This window comes from Odocoileus virginianus, chromosome 28 (genome assembly GCF_023699985.2).
Source record: "Odocoileus virginianus isolate 20LAN1187 ecotype Illinois chromosome 28, Ovbor_1.2, whole genome shotgun sequence".
NCBI lineage: Eukaryota > Metazoa > Chordata > Mammalia > Artiodactyla > Cervidae > Odocoileus > Odocoileus virginianus.
Genome location: NC_069701.1, coordinates 39,735,672 through 39,756,728, shown reverse-complemented (window position 1 = coordinate 39,756,728; position 21,057 = coordinate 39,735,672). Strand labels below are relative to the sequence as shown.

At 42.7% G+C, this 21,057-nt stretch overlaps 1 protein-coding gene across 18 annotated transcripts in view; it reads right to left on the bottom strand.

The window, feature by feature from the left end:
• The window catches only part of PPP6R3 (protein phosphatase 6 regulatory subunit 3), a 123,251-nt gene extending 102,488 nt beyond the window's left edge, over positions 1 to 20,763 (bottom strand). For 17 of the 18 annotated variants that reach the window (XM_070457771.1, XM_070457772.1, XM_070457773.1 and 14 more), the window contains exon 1: positions 20,657 to 20,763. The gene's annotated coding sequence lies outside the window, so the exon portion shown is untranslated. Of the gene's footprint in view, positions 1 to 19,779; positions 19,952 to 20,656 lie in introns of those variants that run through there. The other variant, XM_070457763.1, reaches the window with a different exon arrangement.
• Positions 20,764 to 21,057: the final 294 nt, after the last annotated feature.

Sequence of the window (21,057 nt, the reverse complement as noted above, 5' to 3'; positions counted from 1 at the left end):
AGGAGAAATAGATGAATTCACTTTTACAGTTAGCGACTTTACTACTCCTCTATAAGAAACGGATATATCCATCAGACAGAAAATCAGTGAAGACATAACAGAACTCAACAGCACCATCAATCAAAATCAACTGTATACAGCTGACATGTATGGACTACTGCATCCAACTACAGAAAATCATACATGCTTAAATACACATGGAATATGCACCAGGACAGTCCATGTTCTATGAAACACACCTTAACAAACAAAGAACAAAAATCATACCACGTCTGCCTTTAGACCACAATGCAATCAAACCAAGTCAGTAACAGAAATACAGCTGGCAAAACCCAAAGTACTTGAAGATTACAAATCATACTTCTAAAAAATGCATGGATTAAAGAAAAAATTCTCAAGAAAAACTTTAAAAATATCTGAACAAAATGAAAATACAATTTATTAAAATTAGAGGGATGCAGAAAAACATTGCTTAGATTAAAATTTATAGAATTGAAAGCACATATCAAAAAAGAAAAATCTAAAATCAATAATCTAAGCTTTCGCCTTAGAAAAGCAAATTAATTACAAACTAAACAGAAACTGAAATAATAAAAATTAGAGCAGAAAAGAATTTTAAAACAAGAAATCAGAAGAGGAGATCAACAAACCCAAAAGCTGGGTATCCCCGCGCCCCCCTCCCAAAATCAATAAAGTCAGTAAGACTTTTGCCAGACTAAGGAAAAAAGACCAGAATTACTAACATTAGAAATGAAAGGGGAATCACTACAGATCTCATATGCAGCAAAAGGATAATAAAAGAGTATTATGAACAACTCCATAGCCACAGATTTGATAACCTGGATAAAGTGGACCAACTCCTTGACAGATACAATCTGTCACAACTCACATAAGAATAGCCAATTTGAATAGGGCTATATCTATTAAAGAAATTGAATCACTTATGAATAACCTTCTAAAACAGAAAGCATCATGTCCAAACGGGTTTACTGGTGATTTCTACCGAACAGTTATAGAAAAAAAAAAAAACTGTACCAATTCTCTACAGTCTCTTTCAGAAGATAGAAACAGAAGGAATACCTCTTAATTCATTCTATGAGACCAATCATGCTCAATGCTATTTACTCAATTGAACTGAAAACTTATGTTTACACAAAAGACTGCATACAGATGTTAGCATCAGCTTTTTCATAACTGCCCAAACTTGGAGGCAACCAAGATGTCCTTCAGGTAGAATGGATAGACTGTGGTACAACCAATGGATATTATTCAGCACTAAAAAGAAATGAGCTCTTAAGGAGTGAAAAGACATGGAGGAACCTTAAATGTATATTACTAAGTGAAAGAAGCCAGTCTAAAAAGGCTACAATACTTCATGCTCTCTACTATATTTTGTTCGAGAAAAGGCAAAACTAGAGACACATTAAAAAGATGAGTGGCTGTCAAGGGTTAAGGCCGGGGCAGGGATGAACAGGCACAGCAGAGGATTTTCAGAGCAGTGAAAGTGTTCTGTAGACCACTATGATGGTGGATGTATGTCATTACACATACGTCTAACCTCACAGAACATAGAACACCAAGACTGACCCTAACATAACCTGTGGACTCTGAGTGACAACGACGACAAGGCTGCAGGTGGCACGTGGGGAGACAGGCCGTGTGTGGCCTTCTGGCTCTGTACTTCTGGCTCAATTCTGCTGTAGACCTAAAACTGCTCCATGATATAAAGTTTATTAATTTTCAAAAATGGTTAAAATGTAAATTTGTGTTACATATTTTTATAGCAAAAAAGATCTGCTAAATAATTTTTCATTTATAGTAGAGCTTAAAAAGTCATATATATCATACATCATTTGAAACGGAAAGAGAAAAGCTTTCTAAAACAAGGTTTCCATCAACTGTTTAACAATTGTACTTTATATATGACAATAAAAAGCAAAGAATCCAGCTTATAATTCAGTATTTTACCTATTTCTGTACAAACACTAAACTTCGAAAAGCTTTGAAGTTTGAAGCGCTTTACTGTAAGAAACTAAAAGCAAGTCAAATTGTGGTAGAAAAAAAATCTAAAGCCCACTGATCTGGGAAATGGCTATAAAAAGCACCTTCATATTAGTAATTAAAAAGAAGGCAGATCTCTGTGTACTGCATGGAAGTCGGTGAAAAGTGATGAATGATTTTAAAAAAAGTGTGCATGCCCAACACTGGGCTTCCCATTCTATAAACACACAAATAAATACAAACAGAAGAAAATCAAGAAAAGGGACAAAAAAAAATGATTAACAGCAGAAGACAGAAAAGGACTGGGGGAAGGTGAGCAAAAGAGATTTTAGTCTTTTTCTGTTTTTATTTTTTTCAAAGCAAATATAATCATACATTAACCAATTTTTTTAAACTAAGACCTCTAAACAGAAAAATGGCAAAAGAGTAAAAAAGAAAATTTCACAACATCCTACCACCAGTCAAGATTTCAAAACCAAAGTCAGTAGAAGATTTCATAAAATAAGTTATTAATCATTAACAAAGTCAGCTTCACCATATCACCTGTTCTATGAAAGTTTATAATTTCTACATTAATAAACTCACAAGGAAAAAAAATCCCTACAAATTCAAATTACCCAAAGTTAACCTTCAATGGGGAAAAGAGAACTTTAATATCATTTCCATTTTACATAGAAGAAGCTGGAGTTCAGAAAGTGAAATAATACGCCCAAAATCAGACAGCGAGTTCAGGGCTCAAACCAAGATTCCAATTCAGCTCTCATCAATTTAACGACTATGGAAATCACTCTGGCTCGCCGCCCTCCCACCCTCCCAGGGGCTCCTTCCTCACACAAAAGATGAACAGCCTACACTCATCTTGAGGTGAGAAGTGTTAAAATATTCAAGCAGTGAGTCCAGCAGAAGTGATGACTGTAACAACAGGTACCAGGCAAACAAAACAGGAAGAGACACAATTGTATCTGCCCAGGGTAAAGATGATGCTGTTAAAGTGCTGACTCAATACTGTCAGCAAATTTGGAAAACTCAGCAGTGGCCAAAGGACTGGAAGAGGTCAGTTTTCATTCCAATCCCAAAGAAGGGCAATGCCAAAAATGTTCAAACTACCATATAATTGTGCTCATTTCACATGTTAGCAAGGTAATGCACAAAATCCGTCAAGCTAGGCTTCAACAGTACGTGAACCAAGAACTTCCAGATGTACAAGCGGGGTTTAGAAAAGGCAGACATCTAATTGCCAACAACCACTGGACAATAGAAAAAGCAAGAGAATTCCAGAAAATCATCTACATTGGCTTCATTGACTACACTAAAGCCTTTGACTGTGTGGATCACAACAAACTGTGGAAAATTCTTAAAGAGATGGGAATACCAGACCACCTCACCTGTATTCTGAGAAACCTGCATGTAGGTCAAGAAACAACAGTTAGGAAAAAAACAAAAAAAAAGAAACAACAGTTAGAACTGGACATGGAACGATGCACTGGTTTGAAATTGAGAAAGGAGTATATTGTCTATATACTGTCACCCTGCTTATCTGACATATGCAGAGTACATCATGCAAAATGCCGAGCTGGATGAAGCACAAGCTAGAATCAAGTCTGCGGGGAGAAATATCAATAACCTCAGATATGCAGATGGCACCACCCTGAAGGCAAAAAGTGAAGAGGAACTAAAAAGCCTCTTGATGAAGGCGGAAAAGGATAGTGGAAAAGCTGGTCTAAAACAACATTCAAAAAAACTAAGATCATGGCATCTATCCCATCACTTCACATCAAACAGAAGGGGTAAAAGTGGAAACCGTGACAGATTTTATTTTCCTGGGCTCCAGAATCACTGCAGATGGTGACTACGGTCATGAAATTAAAAGACGCCTGCTCCTTAGAAGGAAAGCTATGACAAACTCAGACAGTGTATTTAAAAAGCAGAGACATCACTTCACCAACAAAGGTCTGTATAGGCAAAGCAAAGGTTTTGCCAATAGTCATGTACGGACGTGAGAGTTGGACCATAAAAAAGGCTGAGTGCTGAAGAACTGATGCTTTTGAATTGTGGTGCAGAAGACTTCGAGAGTCCTTTGGACTGCAGGGATACTAAACCAGTCAATCCTAAAGGAAATCAACACTGAATATTCACTGAAGGACTGATGCTGAAGCTGCAATACTTTGGCCACCTGATGCAAAAGAACCGATTCATTGAAAAAGACCCTGATGTTGGGAAAGACTGAGGCCAGGAGGAGAAAGGGGCAACAGAGGACAAGATGGTTAGGTGGCATCACCAGCTCGATGGACATGAGTTTGACCAAACTCTGGGAAATACGGAGGACAGGGACACCTGGCGTGCTGCAGCCCACGGGGTCGCCTAGAGTTGGACACAGTTTAGCGACTGAACAGCAGTGACCAGGCTGAGGTGGGCACGGGAGCGAGGGCAGAGGGCAGGCTGCTGAAAGTCTGCACTGACCAGGAGGCACCTTGACAGCGACCGACACCAAAAGCTGGGAACCTTTTAGGCCTGACAACATGGTGAATGGCAGGAATGGACTCTTGTTCTTTCAGAGAATAAACACAAACATGCCCAGTAATGTTTATCCTTAATTCTCTAACAATTCTGCTAAACCAGCGTGCTCTCTCTGCCCTGTGCCCCTACAATGCCTTCTCATTCTTTCCTCATTGCCCTAGAAGATTACCACACTTTATTTTTTGAAAGTTGATGAAAACAATAGTTACAAAATGCCTATGCATTTCAAACTCCTTGGCATCACTGAAAATTACTAGGATAGGACTAAAAGTAGCAATTAACTCTTTGCTCCTGGGATCAGCAGCATTGATACCAAACCCCCTAATCCTTCCTCAGTTTACAAGGTTGCTAACCAGTGTCACAAAGTGAGTTCCAACCTCGCACAGCCTACACTAGTATGTCTCTCCGTTTCTCTTTTCATTGATTAGTTGGAATAAGAAAAGACTTTGTATAAAAAAATACCAACAAGTATGAAGCCATCCCTCCTCTCCCCCAGAAGAGGCCAAGTACTCTAAATGCTGAACTCCACTCTTTTCATTTCCCAAAGACAGATTTGGCCAGTAATCTATTTTGGTCCACATCCCTTTTCCAGATTGTTTTTGGTGTTCTATACTTGGTTAGAGTCGCATTTAAGGTTCACATAAACGTTTTCTAGCAATCAAAATGATCTTGTTTCAAAAAGGTAACTTATTCTGGAAATCTTTTCCATTTCTGGATATAAAAATGAGCTGCTTCAGTTGTGCCTGACTCTCTGCGACCCCATGGGCTGTAGCCTGCCAGACTCCTCTGTCCACGGGATTCTCCAGGCAAGAATACTAGAGTGGGTTGCCATTTCCTTCTCTAGGGGATCTTCCCCACCCAGGGATCAAATCTTTGTCTCTTGCATCTACCTGCACTGGCAGGCGGATTCTTTACCACTATGGCCATCTGGGAAGCCCCAAAATGAGCCAACTAACATGAAAGGGCAGAAAATCTTTAAGAAATTCTTTACTGACACTCCATTTAAAGGATGGAGAAAAAAAATCACATCTGCCAGCTCTTAGTAAAATAATATCCTCTTTTACTTGTAATTTTTTTAAGTTTTTTGAATACTGATTGAGACATATCCAAAACAGTATCTGATATTTGATTATTCAAAAGCAGCAAGACACCAAAAGAGCAAACCAACACCAGCAACCTAAAAATAAAAAAAGACTAAACGCACCTGCTGGACTGGTTAACATGAAGAGCACTTTAGGTACAGAATACCTCAGACTCCTGGATAAGGAACAACTGACAAGTCATTTCTAATTAATCTCAATAGCAAGTGGAAAAAGATAGGAAATACTGTTGAAGTGCTCAGGGAAAACAATGAAAACAATCATCAACCTAGAACTAGATATTAGGCAAAATGCCTTTCAAGAATGACAGTATTTTTTTGTAATGCCCAATTTGTAGGATTTTAAGAGCAGCAAAATGAAAATTAGGCAGTAGATGCACATAAATTGGAAAGGACACTGAGACTAAAAGCATTCAAAAGTTTCTTATAAGGATAAAGACATCAATTAACTTTAGGCCTTAGGTTAAGATCACTAGAAGTGTCTAATCTCTTACTGAGTACAGGCAAAAACAGTAGACAGGAAATAAGGGGGGAAAAATCCCACAATACATAGACAAGAAAAGAAAAAGCCCCAGTTAGAAAGCAAAAATACAACAGTAGAAATAAACCAAATATTTCAATCACAATTAATGTAAATTAGTTGAAATACAAAAAGTCGAATAATGAAAATCCAATCCAGCTGTGTGCTGCTTTCAAAAGCCACACCAAAGACGACACTTAAGAAGCAAAAAAATACTTATCAGGCAAACATTAATTAAAAGTCACTTGGTACAGCTATGCCAATATCCGATAGAATGTATTTTAGTGGAAAACATGTTCCTAGAAACAAAGATTCACTACAGAATGACAAACTGCAAGTTACTAGAAACAACAATTCTAAACTTATAAAGATAAAGCAAAAAAAAAAAAAAAGATAAAGCAAAAATTGAGAACTACAAGAATTCAACAAATCTTCCATCATAATGAAATTTTAACAATATCCCTCTCTGTAACTAAGGGAACAAGCAAACAATATTAGTTAAGGACACTAGTTTGAATGTGACTTCAATTAATGTGCTTCATCTAACAGACATGGGAAAACCTGACCTTAAAATTAGAAACGCATTCTTTTTAAACACACATGGAATAAAAATTTGCCACTAACTAGATGCCGTTAAAACAGCCTCAATAAATTTCAAAGAATAAGAATGACACTGGACCACATCTTATGAGCATAATGTATGCTAGCAATCAGTAACAAAAATTAACATATACACACACACATATATCAAGATTTTTCTATGTACTTTTTAAACTTCTAAGTCAGAGAGAAGTCAAAATGAAAATGTGAATATATTCAGAACTGAAAGATAAAAATCCTACACAGCAAAATTGTTATTTAAAGGGTAATTACTACTCTATTTACATATATAAAGTACATATTATGCATGCTAAAAATTAATGACCTAAGAATCCTGTTTAAGAAATTAAATATTAATAACTAATTACAAGTTAGGCAGATTCAAAAAATAAGAAGTTATAATTCAGATTCAAAAAATAAGAAGTTATCATTTTCTTCCAATATGACTGAAAATTCAGACAAAATAAGTTTTAGAAAAACATAAATTACCAAATGTGACTCAAGAAAAAGAAAAGACTCTAACGATCCTATCAATATTAAAGCAATCAAATCAATAATTTTTAAATCTCAGACAGAAAACACCACACCCTCATGGTTTTACAGGCAAGTTTTATAAAAACACTGAAGGAACAAATAATCCTAATTTTACTTATGAACCCTCTAAGAAAATAAAAAGGAGGAAACACCACAGTTTATTTTATGAGACTAGAATACTCTTGGTAACAAAACTCATAAGGCTGATACAACAAAAAGGGAAAATTAGAGAACATTCTCACCAATAAACAAAGATACATAAAACCTGAGATATTAGCAAATTAAAAACAAAAGGGGTGGGGGGTGGAATTCCCTGGCAGTCCAGCGCTTAGGCCGCTTCACTGCTGGGGCCCAGGTTCAATTCCTGGTTGAGGAACTAAGATTCCACCAGTGTGGAAAGGCCAGGAAAAAACCCAAAACAAAGAGAAAAACAACAAAAACCTGAAACAGACAAAAACATACATAACAAAAACAAAAAAAAACAACTTTTTTTTAAAGGAATGCATCATTATCAAGTTGGAAAAATGGTCATATCATCATCTCAATAGATGTAAAAAACAAAACTAGGACTTCCCTGGCGGTCCAGTGACTAAGAATCCGCCTGCCAAGGCAGGGGACACGAGTTCGATCCCTAGTCGGGAACCCAGGCCCCACACGCCCAGAGCCCGCTGCTCTGCAACAAGAGAAGCCACGGTCCACAACCAGGGAGCAACTCCACTCGCCACAGCTAGAAAAGCCAGGACCCACCGCAGCCAAAAGTGAATAAATAGTGAAAAAATTTTTAATGCATTCAAGTAAGTTCAGTGCCCACTTGTGAGTGTTTTTAATTCTCCGTAAACTAAGGTTGAAGACATCTTCCTCAATCTGTTAAAAGAAAAAAAAAAGTATCCACACATCACACATATAATGATAAAAGATAAAACATTTCCCTTAAAACTGGGGCTGTGATAAGGATGCCCGCCACTACCATTTATATTCTCCACTAGTGATGGTTGCCATGCAGCAACGCAGTAATACTAGAGTAAAATATACTAAACAATAAAAGGACTGGAAAGAAATGAAACAGATGAGATGACTATCTACATAAAAACCCCAAGAGTTCACAAAATTATTATTAAGCTAGAGAAGCTACTAGATATAATAGCCACATACAAAGTAATCTGCATTTCCATTTGCCAAAAAACTGAAATTTTTCACTTAAAAAAATAATTTATAACAGCAACAAAAATATAAAGTAACCAAAGGATAAATCTAACCAAAAAAAAGCAAAATTTGTAGAAAGAAAAGCATATAAAACTTTTAAAAAGACAACTACCTATAAACCAAAAAATCTATTTCCTCTTCTACCTGGGTATTATGAAGACAGAAGAAAAGAATCAGAAAATACTAAAATCCATTTTTGTTCTTTTATTACATGCTTTCAATAAACACTTTTTAAAAAATCCCATAAACACAGTAAAACGGTCACAAATTGGGAAAAGATTTGTCACAAAAATAATAACAATCAGAATATATAAGAATTCCTACAAATAAGAAAAATCAAACTCAAGAGGAAAAATTAAGACAAACAGGAAAAAAAAGAGAAAGACATAAACAAGTATTTCACAAAAGTAGAAATCTAAATAGCCAAAAAAAGATGCTCCACTTCATTAGTAATTTGAAAAAAGAACATTAAAACCATGCAGTGATAAATAAATAAAAGTGGGCAAAGAACTACTTGAATAGACTTTCCTCTAAAGAAGATACACAAACAGCCAATACATACATGACTAGACGCTCAACAATATCAGTCATTCAGGAAAGGGAAAACCACAGTGATACACCACACTTCACACTCACTAACATGGCTATAATTTTTTTTTTAATGTAAAAGAATACATATTAGTGAGGATGTGGAGAAATTAGAACCCTGGTATGGTGTTGGTGAGATGTAATATGGTACAGTCACTTTGGAAAACAGTTTGGTAGTTCTTCAAAATTTTAAAACACAGGAACATTACCCAACAATTCCACTCCTAAGTACACACCAAGAAAAATAAATACCTAAGTCCCTCCAAAGACTTATAGGCAAACACTCACAGCAGTATGGTTGGTTAACAGTCAAAAAGTGGAAACAACCCAGACATCCACCAACTTATGAATGGATAAACAACAGGCGGTATGTCCATGCACTCAAACGCAAGAAAGCGCTAATACCGAAATATGCTACAACAAGGATAAACCTTGAAAACATGCTGAGCAAAAGAAGCAAGTCACCAAAGACCACATATTGTATGATTCCATTTACATGAAATGTCCAGAATCGGCAAATCCATAAGAAAGTCCATTAGTGGCTGCCCAGAGGTTGGGTGGAAATAGAGTCACTGCTAACAAGTACAAGGGCTCTTTTTAGGATGATGAAATGTTCTAAACATTAGATTGTGGTGATCATTACATAATTCTCTGAACATACTAAAACCTATTAGACTGTACCCTTTAAATGGGTAAACTGTAACATGTAATTACATCTCGATAAAACTAGTAATTGATGGAGATGTAAGGTCATAACCACCAATTTGACAAATATAAAAAAGTCTGACAATACCAAGAGCTGGCAAAGATGTAGAACAACAGTGCTGGCAGGAGGGTACTTCTAACTAAAGTTCAATTACTTTTAACTAAAGTTAAAACTGTACAGGTCCCACTACCCTGCAATTTTAAGTCTCTCCAGGCTTTATATCTTGCAGAAATGTTTTTTGCACTTGTCCAAAGCCTCACTGTTCTGTACTGGAAAGAATCTTATCCCATAAGGACAGGACAAAGAATAAAATCAAATATATTCAGCCTGAAAAAGAACACAGAAGCGAAAAGTAATAAACTACAATTACACCCATCAATGTGGGTTTCCCAGGTGGCTCAGTGGTAAAGAATCTGCCTGCCAATGCAGGAGATGTAGGTTTGATTCCTGTCAGAAAGATCCCCTGGAGAAGGAAACAGCAACCTACTCCAGTATTCTTGCCTGGGCAATCCCATGGACAGAGTAGCCTGGAAGGCTACAGTCCCTCACGGGGTCAGGAAAGAGTCTGATACAACGTAGCAACTAAACACATTTATGTAGCCAAAACTCATTCCCTGCAGGGCCTCACTTTCCTCCTTTCCCAGTTTCAAATCCAGGCCTCACCATTATAAGCTCCCCCTTTACCTTCTTTTTTTCAACTGGAGTATAGATGCCTTACAAGCTGTGTTAACTTCTGCTTGCTGTACAAGGTGACTCAGCTATATGGGCACATACAGCCTCCCTCTTGGACCTCCGCCCGCCCACCCTCCCAGGATCCCACTTGTCTAGATCACCGAGCACCCCCTGCACCATACAGCGGGCTCCCATTGGCTGTCTACTCTACACACGGTAGGGCAGGGACCTGCTCTCACTCTGTCACTCTTGCATGCAGAAACCACAACTGCAACACTGCCTACTCTACTCCCAGGAAAAAGAACACAACTGCTTTTTTCCACTTTTAAACTAGGACGGCTTCCCCGAGGAGCCCATTCCACGCTGCAGATCCACTCACATTCTTTCTTTCCATAGAATACTCCACACTTCCTCTCTTCTCACAGAAGACCCGCCCCTGCTCACCCTCATTTTCACTGACTGATAGCTTCTTGTGTCACTGAGAAAACCGTCCTGGGCTTCCTGGTGGCTCAGCAGTAAGTGATCTGTGAGCCACCACAGGAGACACGGGCTTGCTCCCCTGGCCAGGAAGATCGGCTCGGCCTGTGCGCCACAACTCCTCAGTCTGCAGACCCTGAGTGCCTGGGCTCCGCAACGAGAAGCCCGTGTGCTACAAAGAACAGACCCCCCTCGCCCCAACTAGAGAAAAATCCAAGCAGCGACAAAGACCCAGAACGGCCAAAACAAGTAAAATTAATTAAAAGAGAAAAAGAACACAGTCCTGCTCCCACCCTACTAGCTCCCCAAGTCTGCTCCCCGTCCTCTCGCCAAGCAAGAGCTGGTGGACGCTCCCCGTGGGTCCACTCCCTGTCTCCTTCCCTGCAAATCCAAGTCATCAGGATGTGCATTCTGTACAGGTATCATTTCCCACCAACAGTGCAATCACTTCAACTTCGCCGTCTCAACAAAGCCCTCTCAGGGTCCCCACTCTCCCTTCAGCGCCGTGGCAAGTGTCCACGGACAGTCTCCCTCTGCTCTCAAGCCCTCAGGAAGCCTCCTTCCCAGGCTCTCCCCACCACCGTGTGGGGACTGCTCCCGTCAAGACCATCGATGACTCATGTGCCAGCGAAGCCGCAGGACAAGCCCGGGCCTTCATGCCACTGGAGGGCACAGCAGGAGCAGTGCGCGGGGTTCCTCACTCCCTCCCCCTTGAAGACACCTCCCCTGACGTCAAAGACTCAAGGCCCCCGCTCCTCCTCCACCCCAGAAACTGCCCGGCCCCCTTTTCCTGGCTGCCTCGGCCCTCATCCTGCACTCAGCCAGCGTCAAGGACTTCTCAGTGTCCGGGGACACGAAACGCTCTCACGTCTGTCTTCAGCCAGACCTCTCCCCTCCACTCCAAACACCTTCGTCCCACTGGGCTCCCGGCGGCTCTCTGGAGTTTCACAAGAGCAGCGGGTCTGACCCCAACTCGACCTTACTTCAACAACCTGCACCGCCCACCATCTCGACCAGGAGCAGAAACCTCTGGTCGGTAGGCAGCACCTTCACCCTGCTCTCTCAGCCACGTCCAATCTGTCAGCAAATCCTGTCGGCTCTACCGTCCACATGCATCCGGCATCCCTCCGCCTCTCACCGCCACCCCTGCGCCCCTTCAGTCCAAGCTGCCATCATCGTTCTGGGGGGTCCTCGGCACCAGAGGGACGGCTATTCTTAACACAGTTTCGGGGGACCTTTTAAAAACATGTACCAGATCTCATGTCACACCACTACTCAAACACTTCCATGACTTCCCATCTCAGTCAGAGAAAGAGGTAAAATCCTAACCCGGGCCTGCAAGAATGGCTCCCACCCGCCCCCTCTGCCCTCCTCCCCTGCCATCCTCCACCCCACCAGGCTGGCCTCTCTACTGCCTCCCTAACACACCAGATACAACCCTTAGCACCTCACGCACACTGGACTCTGCCTGTAAGACTCCCCGACCTCACCCTCACCTGCTGATGTTCAGAGGTCTCAGAAGGCCCATCCTGACCACCTTATTCAATCTGCAAACAGACCCCACCCAGCCACTCCCGGCTGACTTTGCTCCCAGCTCTATCACCCATGACAGCTGCATCTCTGACTCACCTGTTAACCATCTTTCTCCACTAAAATGTAACTTCCAGAGGACAGGGACAATGTCTTTTTGGCTCACTACTAATATAGTCAGCATCACAACATATGTCTTACTGCCTAAGACATAAGTACTCAAACATACAAATGAATCTCAAAAAACAGTAAGAGGAGAGAGGGTGAGTTATACAACAAAATGATTCAATTTATACAAAGACATGCAAAAACTAAATTACAAGGATAAAAGGATACATTCACAGGTGCTAACACCATAAAATAAATCACCAAAATGACACAAGCAGGGCAGCCCTGCCTAAGGGAGGTGAGAAGACGGAGGAAAGGGGGGCGGGGGTGTGGTACAGGAAGCCAAAGATAATGGTCACTGAAACTGGTGGTCTGAACATTTACTATCTGTACACAGGCCAACAGAGACTCTTGGAACGTATGAGCCCACTAAAAATTAGAATAAAAAAAGAGGGTAGAACAAGACAGGCCAAATCCAGCCCACCACCTCTTTTTGTAAATAAAATTCCATCAGAAGAATACAGTTCGGTTAGAAGCTTCATTTGTTCACGTGCTGACTCTGGCTGCTTCCACATCACAGCGGCAGAACTCAGTGGTTACAGAGCCCACGAAGCCTAACGTATTCATTCACTGGCCCTTCACAGACACAGCTGTTATAATGTGAAATTTGTAAACAAATTAAGAGCAACATTTAAAAGAGCCAATCATCAATCCTTCAAGGACAGCCCTGGCAGTCCAGTGGTTAAGACTCCACAGTTCCACTGCAGGAGGCTCGGGTTTGATCCCTGCGAAACTAGGATCCCATGTGACACACAGCTGAGTACATAAATAAATAAAAGTTCAAAAAACAAAAGGAAAAAAATTGATCCTTCAAAACATGTGATTATCTCACAGCACAGAACATTGAAAAAATATGGTTCTATATAACATGAGGGACTCCAAAGCAAAGTTTTTTATACTGTCTACAAGCACCAGAAAGAGAGATTTTAAAGATGAATATTTCAGAACGTGCCTGCGTGCTTAGTTGTGTCCGACTCAGCAAAACTTCAAATTTATGATGTCTACTCTCAACACAGTTAAAAAAAAAAAGTCACATTTTAGTAACTAAAATCTATATAAGATAATCCAAATTTGGGGAGTGGAGGGACACCACCACCACCTAACTCTATAACCTGCCCTGACCCACTTCACCATCACCCTATACTTCCCCAGAGCAGCTAGTTAGATCTCCAAGGCCTTCTACCATACTACTCCGCTCCATTTCTTCAGGGCATTTCACTCAACTTCTATTAGTCATTTCTGACCTTATTTCTACTGTTACTAAGAAGACTAGTAATAATAATAACAGTGATAATACCCAAACAAATATTACTGTGTGCTAGGCACTGTACTAATTAGTTTACATTTAATATTCATTTCACAGATAAGGAAACCAAGGAACAGAGATGTCACCTAATATTATGATTACACGGCTGGAAGACGGGGAGCCAGAACTCAAAGTCAGCTATTTTAGATCCTTTGCACTCTTGCCCTCCACAAGATACTCTGACCGAGAGCAGAGAACAGGTATTAATCTCTAAAAACTCCCTTAGTTTAATATACTATGCCTATGGTAGGTGCCAAATGCACAGCTGCTGTATCATCTACAAACATAATAATAAATCGAGGACACAAGGTCCATAGTTGGGGGGGGGGGGGGGTAAGTGATTCAAAGACTGTTGCTTAATCAGAAAGGACTGGGTCTCACTGGAAGGCAGCTAAGGCAGATGTGAACTGCCCACTGCCCAGAGGCAACAGAAACCCTGTGTATCTCTGTCGACAAAAGTAAACTAGGAGGCATTACCCCCTCATCCACGACAATGACAAAAACAGACAAACAAAACACCAATTCAGAAGTTAAACATTTATTCTTTATTTTTTAATTTTTATTGGAGTACAGCTGATTGATTACAATGTTGTATTTATTCTTAACTCTGTGAGTTCCAGCTATGTTACTATTGAAACAACTGACACTTAAAATTATGGTCTAGTGGGGCCACCAAAACCCTAAGGCCTCACCCAGGAACTGAGATTTCTCTGCTGCCTACAGGCCCTTTCTCCTGCATGACCTAAATTTTTCTCTAGTATCAATGACCTCCAAACCCATGATTCTCATGAAAGGAAGCCCAAACAGCCAACGGAGTCAATACTTGTCAATGTTCCTCCCACAACTGCCCCGTCTGGAGAATGAAAGCCCAGGCTTCACCAAGATCCAGCCAGAGTCTCCTGACCAAGCCTCAGTGGACACTGCAGGCCACCCCGGAATGTGCCTTAGTGGCCAGTTGCCCGGTTCAGGGTCTCAGGGGGCCAGGCATTCTCAGGCAAGCTGCCCTTCTCATCAGTGCCTCTGACACACTGCATTATTGTTCACACCAGCAGTGTTGTTCAGATTTACACACAAGGACAGGGAACTTCAGGCTCTCACCAGTGATCCACACAGCTTTCTCCAAGTCTGACTCAACATTCAGTCATACTTTTATTTCTGCAGTTTTCACTTTTCTGCAACCTTTTTAGTGCTGCTCCCTACTGCTTCAAAAAAAAAAAATCTCATTCATCTTTCCTTTGGGCCCCCAGATTTCATGGCAGTCAGCCTCTGGGGCACACAAACTATTCCAAATCAATACACACTCCCTCTGCAAGAAATTTTGGAACTAACAATACCCTAGCTTTCTCCAGAATTGCCAAGAAGTACAAAATAAGAGTCTCTTTGTATCAGGAAAGATGTTCATAATCTATTCAAATTTATTTATATAAAATCAGTCAACTGTGGAGTCTTCACTAATACTTAGTAAAACAGGTCAACACTAGCCAGCGGAAGTGAGAAGTAGTAAACCGCCTCTACTCAGATCTTCGTCGAGTCTGTGACACAAAAATGTACCAATTAAGGTAGGAAGCCTTTCAAGTACTGCCAAGGTTCCCTTTCACTTGCTTCTTTACCATCTAGCCAATCTACCTGATAACCAGATGTCAGTTCATAAACATCCAAAACGTGAAACAAACTGGGGATTGATCCGAATAGTAACTTTCTCTCCTCCCAGTAAAGAAAAATAAAGGGGGAGGGAGGAAGAAAGGGGGTTTCCGCAGCAACTAAATCTAAGCCAAAGTCAAAAGGCCACAAAAACAAATCTCCAGTCACCTCAACCCAGACTGCAGCAGGGGAAAAAACCCATTCCCACTGGAAGCACCATGGATTTCAAGGACAATCAAGATGTTTAGCATGAATCTACACCAAGCCTCTGATCAGTAGGGAAAGTGAGCTTTTCAGGTCTGATGAAGTGACAGCCAACATCTATGGAGCAAAAGACAACACAGGTCAATCCTATTTGTCATTACAAAACAGCTTTACCAGCACAGGAAGAATAACAGCATTGCTGTTTAAGACAAACCAAACCAAGGAGGGAAGTGGAAGTTAACTATTTAATACCTATGAGAAACAAAGGTGTAACTACTTCATTTTTTGGCAACAGACTTCTGGCAATCTCAAACCACCCAACCAACAATTACAAGCTCTTTCCTCTGAAGCCTTTAGGGCCTCTCACTAAAATTCTGCTTACTTACACCACATTACTCAGTTCACAAGCTGAGTTATCTGGCCTCAGTGCAAAGGACGTCTCTTGTTGGTGCTGCCTCCCCCCAAAGACTGAAAGTCCTTAAATGCCTGTTCATGAGTGAACCCCTAATACTGTTCCTGACAGAGCAAGGATTCAATATATTTGCTGATCAAATAAATGAAGACTAGATAGCAACATTCATGGCTTTCCTGTGAAGGATCCCATTATCTACCTGGTAATGCTCTGTTCCCACCACCTCCATGCCACAGCACTGCACTGGGTTTAGGGCAGCCAGGAGTGGAGGAGACTTGTGTGATACTGCATGATATCTCTTATGAGCAATGTAAAAACAACACGAATATACATGCAAGACAGAAACAACCTCCGGTTTAGGGGCTTCACTGGTGGCTCACTGATAAAGAACCTGCCTCCCAATGCAGGAGATGTGGGTTCGATCCTGGGTCAGGACGATCCCCTGGAGAAGGAAATGGCAACCCACTTCAGTATTCTTGCCTGGAGAATCCCATGGACAGGCAAGCCTGGCAGGCTACAGTCCACGGGGTCTCAAAGGGTCAGACACAACTGAGCGACTACTCACACAGAACAAACAGACAGCGGAGTGGTCACCTGTCATTCTCAGCATCTCAGTGAAAGTCGCTCAGTCGTGTCCGCCTCTGCGAACTCACCGACGCACAGCCATGGACCAAACTTCAGGACGAAGGATTAGTCTCCCGGATCTTCCTTTCATACATCCAGACTTTAACATTCAGTTGGCAAAAATCTGTAGTTTTATAGTAACATTCTTCCCACTCAATACACTAGGATCGTCCATATTCTAAGGATGTGAGAGAAAAGGATTTCTCTTTCACTGCACTTATCTCCCCAGAGGCAAAAACACTCGCCCACTCGGGTCAGAGTCCAGGGCTCAGGCAACCCCCCTACGGGAGCAAGCAAGGGTCACCGTGTTAAAAGATAAGCATACAATCTGCCTCTCTCTTGCCTTGCCAAGGGCAGATCTGGCAAATCAATCCAGGGCTAACTCTCTGAAAACAGGCCTTCATTAAAATAATAATAATAATGAAGCTGGCATCTAAAAACAGAATTGACAGCTGACTGACAGGACGAGGGCAAAAAAAGACAAAACTCAAAAATCACCGCAGGATAAGGCTATTTAGAATAGCCATTAAGAGCCCTGAACATCTGAGAGTGGTAAGTTTCAACACAGTATGTTCATGGATTCTCATGAAGCAACAGAAAAAAAAAAAGTTTCCCAATTACTTTATAAAATTTAAAAAAAATTTTTAAGTTCAGTCTTCAGGCACCTGAAAATAACGTATGTATATCATCTTTCCCCATTACTAAGTCATGTTCAAGTAGGATCGAGGTACAGACAGAGCTTACAGATAACAGAATTCCTTGACCCACACGTAGGTCCTAAAATCTGTGGTCTAGTGGTTTCAAAACCTAGTTGCACATCAGTATTACTTGGGAGCTTTTAAAAACATTCTCACTCTCACCACACATGGACCATGGGGTCCATCCCCCACGGTCTTGAAAAGTATTCCAAACGATCCCAAAGCAGGTCAGACCAGCATCTGTCTACAGCAGGGTTTCTCGACCTCAGCACTACTGCCATCTGGGGCTGGCTGACGTTCTGTTGAGGGGAGAGGTTGCCGTCTTGTGCATCACAGGGTGTTCAGCTGCATCCCTGGTCTCTACCCTTTAGAAGCCACTGCCCAACCCCACAAATGTGACAAGCAAAATTTATTTCTCCAGACATCACCAGATGATTCTTGGGGGCAAAATCCACCCCCCTCAAGTTGAGAACTACTGCTCTAGAGTAAATAAAAACCCAGTCATCTGAGGCTCCCTTAAGAAAGGAAAAAAAAAACTTCCTAAAGCCAAGAGATCAGGTCTATTTTTTCCATTCAGCTCACCTAAGAAAAAGCAGTCAACTCCACTCGGCCACACCAGGGCTCAGATCTTGACTTATGAGAACCAACCGCAGCCTCTTGTGCTTTGTACGTAAATAAACTCAGTGCTGAGTTTTAATTGAGCAGATGGTTACAAGAACTTCACTGCCACTACCATTCTTAACAATTCTATATCAGTAAGAAAGCAGTGTAAAATTTTAGATGAATATATACTCAGGCTATCTCTCAAATATTCAAAATATAAAACCACAGATACAAGTTTATCAAAGAAGCAAACTAACTACCAATCCTGACAAATACTGTTTTAAGGAAGATGTCTTATCTGTAATAAGCACATTATCTCTGTCCCACATCAGTGCCAAAATTTATTTCAAAGAGACTAAGCAAACCTCACCCTGTCAGGCCTTAATTTCATCACTACTCATTTTCTGTCCAGTTATGGTCTGATTCTCAAATTGCCAGGCAGTTAATTGAAACCAGCAAGTTTTGTTCTGTTACTCTTTACACAAAAGATAGTTTTCTAATCTAAAACAATCTTCTTCCTGTTCTTCAGTAAGTTACACCAGCAAGATGTTCATCTCTACTTAAGACGGAGTCTATCAAAATAACATTTCCCAGGGCAACAAAGCAAGCCAGGTCCCAAGCAGGTAATTCCAGGGGAAGGACAAGCCTGGTTTCAAGCAGCAGGGAGAAGAGCACAGGGCAGGAATCAATAGACTGAGTAGATGCATGAGTGGATGGCATTCTGTTAAATATTCTAGACTCTCTGATCAAACATAACTGAAATGCAAAATAACTTTGAAAGCATCCACCCAGGACCACAGTTATTTCCCAAACTATCTTCACTGAAGAATATCTCAATACACCGTAACTTTTCAAACCTCAATTAAAGCCCAGGAGTACACTAAGAAATTCTGGAGTTACTACTGATTTGGGGGCCAATCACACGCAATAAGTGGTATTCAAAAGTACAGGAGGAACAGAATCTGACGTGAGCTCCGGGTGGGCTTTTATTTAACCATCTCTTCAACAAGCCAGTCTGAGGCATCACCACTAATGACTCCAGAAAACGTCTGTAAAGGTAATCAATCCTCAGCCACCCTCTCCTGGGTGACTCTCAGCCCGAAAGACTCTTAAAAACACAGAGCTTTCTAAAGACAGTCACCAAAAGCCAGGACTTAGACACTCACGTGACTTCCCAATATATCTAAACATTTAAAAATCAAATCCAAATTAATAATAGCCACTAATTGCTAAGCATATTCCTCACGCCAGGCACCGTTTCTAGCTGCTTTACACATATTAACTCATTTCCTCCCGACAGAATTCTGAGGCAGACACTGTTATTCCCGTATTACAGAAGAAGCAGAGAGGTTGAGGGACTTGCCCAAGGTCACAGCGCCAGAAAGTGGTGAAGTCAAGATTTGGAAACCACGCCGTCTAACTCGACAGCAAAGGAAGCTCCAACACCACCCCTTAAGTGGATTTTCCAGCGGCTCGAAATCTAGAGCCTCTTTCCCACTTGCTGCCTACATACAACGTGACCTTGAGAACAAAATCGCAGTCAATTCCACGTTAACAAAACAGCCACATTCACAAGTGCTGTGACGATAAAACAACCCCCAAGCGCCCTCCCAGAAAAGCAAAACAGAAAAGCTCGATCCGACCCACAGAGAAAATGAGTTAAGTACAGAAATTACTCGGAACTCGGAGGGTGAGACGTCAAGACACACAGGTGCATCCAAGGACTCATGCCGTTCACCTCCAACCAAGAGTCCAAGTTGTGGTCAGAGCAAGCCGGACCGCAGGAAACCCCTCCAAGGTAGCGGGGAAAGGGCTTCTTTAAGAGGGAGGTACCTGCGGCCGAGAGAAGGACCACCCCCCCCCCACCCTAGCGCATATTCGCCAGGGAGGCTTTCGCGACCACGTCTGCGCCGGAGTCGCAACCCTGGAGTTTAAAAAAAAAATCACTCGGTAGGAGGTTTTAAACACTCCGAGCCCGGCACCGGCGTATCCCGCTGACTCTGCGGCTAAAGAGCAGAAACCCACAGAACTTGTTTCCCAGAGAACCGACTCCAACAATGGCCTCTTCGCGAGTCTCCGGAGAGCCCCCGCCGCCTCAACTTGACACGCTCCGGGGCCCGCGCCCAAAGAACTTGTCCGGGGCCCGCGGGCGGCGACTGGTGCTCGCTCGGGGCGGGCCGGCCGGCGAGGAGCGGTGCCCGGCCGGGTGAGGGGCGCGCCCGGCCGGCCACCCGCCCGCCGCACCAGGCCGCGACCGTCAACCCGGGCGCAAAGTTCGCCGCCGCCTGGCCCGCGGCCCGACTCGGCGGGGGCCCCCGCAGCGGGCGAGCGGGCGGCTGACAGGCGCGGGCGGGGACGGGCCAGGGAGCCCGGGCGCCGCGCCTCCCCGGCGGCCGAGAGGCGAATTCCGGGGGGGAGGGGAGGGGGCCGGGACGCTCCCTCCCCGCGCCGCCGAGGCCGGGCGGAGGGGCCCCGCCGCCGCAGCCCGCGCGCCGCGCACCCAGCGCACCCCGCGCCGCGGCCCGCTCCGCCGCGCCCCCCCCTCCTCATTACCTGGAGGTGCCCGCGACTCGCCGCTAGTTGCGCTCAGGCGGGAAACGCGCTCACCGACACCATCAGCGAAGCGCCCAAAATGGCGGACGTATCAAGCAGGCCTTGAGTTCCCCCCGCCCTCCCTCCGAGCGCCTCGCGGCCAATCAAGGCCCTGCCCCCGCCCCCGGCTCCGCGCTCATTGGCCTTCCTCTCCCGCCCCCTGCCGCCTATTGGATCACCCTGCGGCCCCGTTGAGCCCACTCCGATTGGCTCGCGGACGCTGTCCGTCAAGGGCGAGGGGGCGCATTCTTTTCCCATGGACTTGACGGATCCGGAACCTCTAGGACCCCGGAGTCTGGAGCCAACAAATCAGAAACCGAGGGAAACCTTGGCTGGGTTCCCCCCAACTACGCCATAGCAAC